Source organism: Artemia franciscana, chromosome 8 (genome assembly GCF_032884065.1).
Source record: "Artemia franciscana chromosome 8, ASM3288406v1, whole genome shotgun sequence".
Taxonomy (NCBI): Eukaryota; Metazoa; Arthropoda; class Branchiopoda; order Anostraca; family Artemiidae; genus Artemia; species Artemia franciscana.
The window spans coordinates 29,005,078-29,011,077 of record NC_088870.1 but is presented as its reverse complement, the minus strand read 5'-3'; the positions used below and the strand labels follow the sequence as shown (position 1 = coordinate 29,011,077).

The 6,000-nt window shown below is 38.7% G+C and overlaps 1 protein-coding gene across 1 annotated transcript in view; it reads left to right on the top strand.

Moving 5' to 3' along the window:
- The window catches only part of LOC136030251 (ryanodine receptor-like), a gene marked incomplete in the record, with an annotated part of 328,739 nt that overhangs the window by 157,459 nt on the left and 165,280 nt on the right, over positions 1-6,000 (top strand).

Sequence of the window (6,000 nt, the reverse complement as noted above, 5' to 3'; positions counted from 1 at the left end):
TCGGGGCGTATTTTCCGGATGGATAAACGACGGAAGGGGGGGGGGGGTAAACACCTAAAACTGATCTAAATTGATTAATTGGGATTTATAAAGTTTGTACTTAAGTTGTTTATCATAATTATGCAAGATTGGAAAAACATAATAGCTGATTTTACTCCTTTATTTCTCATAGTCTCAATAACCAAAAGAAATTTTAGAATTCCTGAATTCAGTTCTGAATTTGTAACTATACATGATATACATACACAATTCAACGGTTCTATAAGAATATTAATTAAAGAAAAACAAAAAAAATTAAAGAAAAACAACCGTATTTTTCCAACTGAAAGTAAAGAGCGACATTAAAACATAAAACGAACAGAAATTATTCCGTATATGAAATGGGCCATCCCCTCTTCAATGCCCCGTTCTTCACGCTAAAGTTTGACTCCTTCTGACAACTCTACTTTATAAAAAAGTAAAAGACTTTGAGGAGGGGGGAGTCCCTTTCATATTTTGAATAATTTCTGTTCGTTTTAAATTTTAATGTCGCTCCCTACTTTCAGTTTATAAAAAAAACCTGTTTTTTTTAATTTAATTGTGAACTTTTTTGAATTTATACCGGTTTTGACTGAAATGAATGAAAGAAAAGATCTTACGCATAAAAGATATACGTGATGATTTATGTTTGTATTAATTTTTGATTTTACTCCTTACTTTCAGTCGGAAAAAACTTTTCCGATTTTTTTCCGTTTTTTTATTTAATAACAACCAAAAGCCGAAGACATACAATATGTTCTGTTTATTATCACATAAAAAACATAGTTGTGAAGCTGATGAAGGTAAAATTAAATGCTAAGAATGGCAGGAAAATAACACAAACAAGGCCTTTATTTTACAAAGTTCAAACCTTAGCGTAAAGTATAGACGTAAGTATTGTAGTATTGTATTGTATGTAATAGACGTAAGTATTAGCGTAAGTATTGAGGAGGTGGTGAACTTCCTCATATACGTAATAAGAGGGGTTCGCCCCCTCGTCAATACCTCACTCTTTACGCAAAAAATACGCTCCCATTCTTCAAGAATGACCCCTGAATCACAAAGACCGTTTAATTCGAATAAATAGCTCTTTGAAATTACTAAAAATATTTTAGCGTAAACAGTGAGGTATTGACGAGGGGACGAACTCTCCATATACGAAATTATTTCTGTTCGTTTTAAGTTTTGATGTTACTCCTTACTTTAAGTTGAAAAAACTTGTTTTTTAATTTAATTTCTGATCGTTTTATGGCACTTGGTATTTACTAAGTGACATATAGCGATTGTAATTTCTGTCGGTCGGTCTGTCGGTCCCGGTTTCGCTAGTTTTGGCACTTCCAGATAAGCTAGGACGATGAAATATGGCAGGCATATCAGGGACCAGATCAGATTAAATTAGAAATAGTCGTTTTCCCGATTCGACCATCTGGGGGGGGGGGGTGAGGGGACGGTTCATTCGGAAAATTAGAAAAAATGGGGTATTTTTAACTTATGAACGGGTGATCGGATCTCTTATTTTAAATTCCGACCGGATCTGGTGACATTGGGGGGAGTTGGAGGAGTTGAAATCTTGGAAAACGCTTAGAGTGGAGGGATCGGGATGAAACTTGGTGGGGAAAATAAGCACAAGTCCTAGATACGTGATTGACATAACTGGAATGAATCCGCTCTCTTTGGTGGAGTTGGGAAAGGGGGAGGGGGGTAATTAGAAAAAATTAGGTGTTTTTAACTTACGAACGAGTGATTGGATCTTACTGAAATTCAATATTTAGAAGGACCTCGTAACTCAGACGTCTTATTTTAAAGCCTGACGGGATCCAGTGTCATTCGGGAGAGTTGGGGGGACTGGAAATCTTGAAAACGCTTAAAGTGGAGAGATCGGGATGAAACTTGGTTGGAAAAAAAAGCACAGGTCCTAGATACGTGATTGGCATAATAGAATCGGATCCGCTCTCTTTGGGGAGTTGAGGGGGACCTAATACGGTAATTCGGAAAAATTAGAAAAATGAGATATTTTTAACTTACGAATGAGTGATTGGATCCTAATGAAATTTGATTTTTGGAAGGACCTCGTGTCTCAGAGCTCTTATTTTAAATCCTGACCGGATCTGGTGATATTGGGGGGGGGGGGGGGTTGGAGGAAGAAACCGGACATCTTGGGAAACGCTTAGAGTGGAGAGATCATGATGATACTTGGTGGGAAGAATAAGACACGTGATTGAAATAACTATACTGGATTGGTTCTCTTTGGGGGGGGGAGGGGTAATTCGGAAAAGATAGAAAAAATGAGGTATTACGAACGCGTGATCGGATCTTAATTGAAATTTGATATCTAGAAGGGTCTTGTGCTTCAAAGCTCTTCGGAAACCGGAAATCTTGGAAAATGTGAAAGTTGAGGTATCTTTATCTTAAGAATGGGTGATCAGATTTTAATGAAACTTGATATATAGAAAGATCTTGTTCTCAGATGCTCCATTTTCAATTTATATTGGATCTGGGGACATAGGGAAAAAAATTCGGGAAAAAATGAGCGTGGGATGGGGCCTAGTTGCCCTCCAATGTTGTTGGTTACTTAAAAAGGGCATTAGAACTTTTAATTTCCGTTTGAATGAGCCATCTCACGAAATTCTTGGACCAATGAGTCGATACGATCACTCCTGGGAAAAAAACATGTATCCATGATCGTTCTTCTGACAAAAAAATATATCATTCCACACTGTGCAAATAGGAGCTTGAAACCTCTACAGTAGGGTTCTCTGATACGCTGAAGGGGTGTTTTCTCCTTTTTTCAAAAATAAGGAAAATTTTCTCAGGCTCGTAACTTTTGATTGGAAGGACTAAACTTGAAGAAAATTATAAAATCCGTTTCTTTTGATGCATCTATTGGTATCAAAATTCCATGTTTTAGAGTTTCTGTTACTATTGAATCGGGTCACTCCTTACTTGCAGCTCTTCACCACGAACTGTTTGATGCAGCTTATAAGATGTTTTTAAAACGAGAGCTCTTTTTTATTTTCTATTAAAAAGAAAGAAAAGTAGAATACCATATACACTTATACTTCATAGCTCATTCGCTATGTACACTATTGCCTTATTTATATTGCCTATGTACACTTAATAGAAAAATACATTTCTATTTCTAAAATTTCTTTCACTGTAATTTTTTGTATCTTTTGTGATTCCCTTACTGTTTTGCTCTTTTCCTGTATGCTTACTATTTTGCTCTTTTCATCTTTGTTTTTTGTCTCTTCTTTACTCCGTCTCTACACTTATTCTGTGCAGGATGAAGACAAATAGAGAACAGGGAAATTCTGACTGTTGGGACCACGTAGTCACGTGTATGCTATTTTTTATATTGTGCCTCTTTCGCCAGTTTATGTACTACACAATCTGTAAACAAGTGTTAGCCCATAAGCCCTTATCTCGTCCAGCCCAATTTTTCTATTGGTAAGACATTTCAATATAATTAGACCCTTTTTTCTTACGTCTTTCTTTCTTGTTTTTTTATGGCACTTGTTATTAACCAAGTGACATATAGCAGTCGCCAATTCTGTCGGTCTGTCGGTCTGTCTGTCGGTCTGTCGGTCTGTCTGTCGGTCCCGGTTTTGCTACTTTAGGCACTTCCAGGTAAGCTAGGACGATGAAATTTGGCAAGCGTATCAGGGACCAGACCAGATTAAATTAGAAATCGTTTTCCCGATTTGACCATCTGGGGGGGAGTGGGGGCCCGGTTAATTCGCAAAAAATAGAAAAAATGAAGTATTTTTAACTTATCAGCGGGTGATTGGATCTTAATGAAATTTAATGTTTGGAATGATATTGTGTCTCAGAGCTCTTATTTTAAATCCCGACCGGATCTGATGACATTGGGGGGAGTTGGAGGGGGAAAATCTAAAGTCCCGGTTTTTCTACGTTAGGCACTTCCAGGTAAGCTAGGACGATGAACTTTGGCAAGCGTATCAGGGACCGGACCAGATTAAAATAGAAATAGTCGTTTTCCCGATTTGACCATCTGGGGGGGGGGAGTGGGGGCCCGGTTAATTCGCAAAAAATAGAAAAAATGAAGTATTTTTAACTTATCAGCGGTTGATTGGATCTTAATGAAATTTAATGTTTGGAATGATATTGTGTCTCAGAGCTCTTATTTTAAATCCCGACCGGATCTGATGACATTGGGGGGAGTTGGAGGGGGAAAACCTAAAGTCCCGGTTTTTCTACGTTAGGCACTTCCAGGTAAGCTAGGACGATGAAATTTGGCAAGCGTATCAGGGACCGGAACAGATTAAATTAGAAATAGTCGTTTTCCCGATTTGACCATCTGGGGGGGGGGGGGAGTGGAGGCCGGTTAATTCGGAAAAAATAGAAAAAATGAAGTATTTTTAACTTATGAGCGGGTGATTGGATCTTAATGAAATTTGATGTTTGGAATGATATTGTGTCTCAGAGCTCTTATTTTAAATCCCGACTGGGTTTGATGACATTGGGGGGAGTTGGAGGGGGGAAACCTAAAATCTTGGAAAACACTTATAGTGGAGGGATCGGGATGAAACTTGATGAGAAAAATAAGCGCAAGTCCCAGATACATGATTGACATAATCGGAACTGATTTGCTCTCTTTAGGGTAGCTGGGGGGGGAGTAATTCTTAAAAATTAGAAAAATTAGGTATTTTCAACTTACGAACGGGTTATCGGATCTCAATGAAATTTGATGTTTAGAAGGATATCGTGTCTTAGAGCTCTTATTTTAAATCCCGACCGAATCTGGTGATGGGGGCGGGGAGTTGGGAGGGGGAAACCTAAAACTTGGAAAACACTTAGAGTGGAGGGATCGGGATGAAACATGGTGGGAAAAATAAACACAAGTCCTAGATAGATGATTGACATAAACGGAACGGATCCGCTCTCTTTTGGGTAGTTGGGGGGGGGGGTATTTCTGAAAAATAAAAAAAATGAGGTATTTTCAACTTACGAACGGGTGATCGGATCTCAATTAAATTTGATATTTAGAAGGATATCGTGGCTCAGAGCTCTTATTTTAAACCCGACCGGATTTGGTGACATTGGGGGGGGGGAGTTGGGAGGGAGAAACCTAAAAATTGGAAAACACTTAGAGTGGAGGGATCGGGATTAAACTTGGTGGAAAAAAAAACACGAGTCCTAGATACATGATTGACATAACCAGAACGGATCCGCTCTCTTTGGGGTAGTTGGGGGGGGGGGGGGGGGTTAATTCTGAAAAATTAGAAAAAATGAGGTATTATTAACTTACGAACGGGTGATTGGATCTCCATGAAATTTGATTTTTAGAAGGATATCGTGTCTCAAAGCTCTTAATTTAAATCCTGACCGGATCTGGTGACATTGGGGGAAGTTTGGGGTGGGGAAACGTAAAATGATGGGAAACGCTTAGATTGGAGGGATTGGGATGAAACTTGGTTGGAAAAATAAGCAGAAGTCTTGCATACGTGATTTACATAATTGGAACGGATCCGCTCTATTGGGGGGGGGGGGTAATTCTGAAAAATAAGAAAAATGACGTATTTTTAACTTACGAAGGAGTGGTCGGATCTTCATGAAATTTGATATTTAGAAGGATCTTGTGCTTTAAAGTTCTAATTTCAAATTCCGACCAGATCCTGTGACATTCGGGGGAGTTGGAGGGGGGAACCGGAATTCTTGGAAAACATGAAAATTGGAGTATTTATATCTTACGAATAGATGATCGGATCGTAATGAAATTTGATTTTTAGAAGGAATTCATGTCTCAGAGCTCTTATTTCAAATCCCGACCAGATCTTTTGACATTGTGGGGATTTGGAGGGGGAAATCTTGGAAAAACACTTGGAGTGTAGGAATCGGGATGAAGCTTGGTGGATAGAATAAACATATGTCCTTGATACGTGATTGACAGAATCGTACTGGATTCGCTCTCTTTGGGGGAGTTGGGGGGGGGGGTTCAGTGATTTGGCGAGTTCGGTGCTT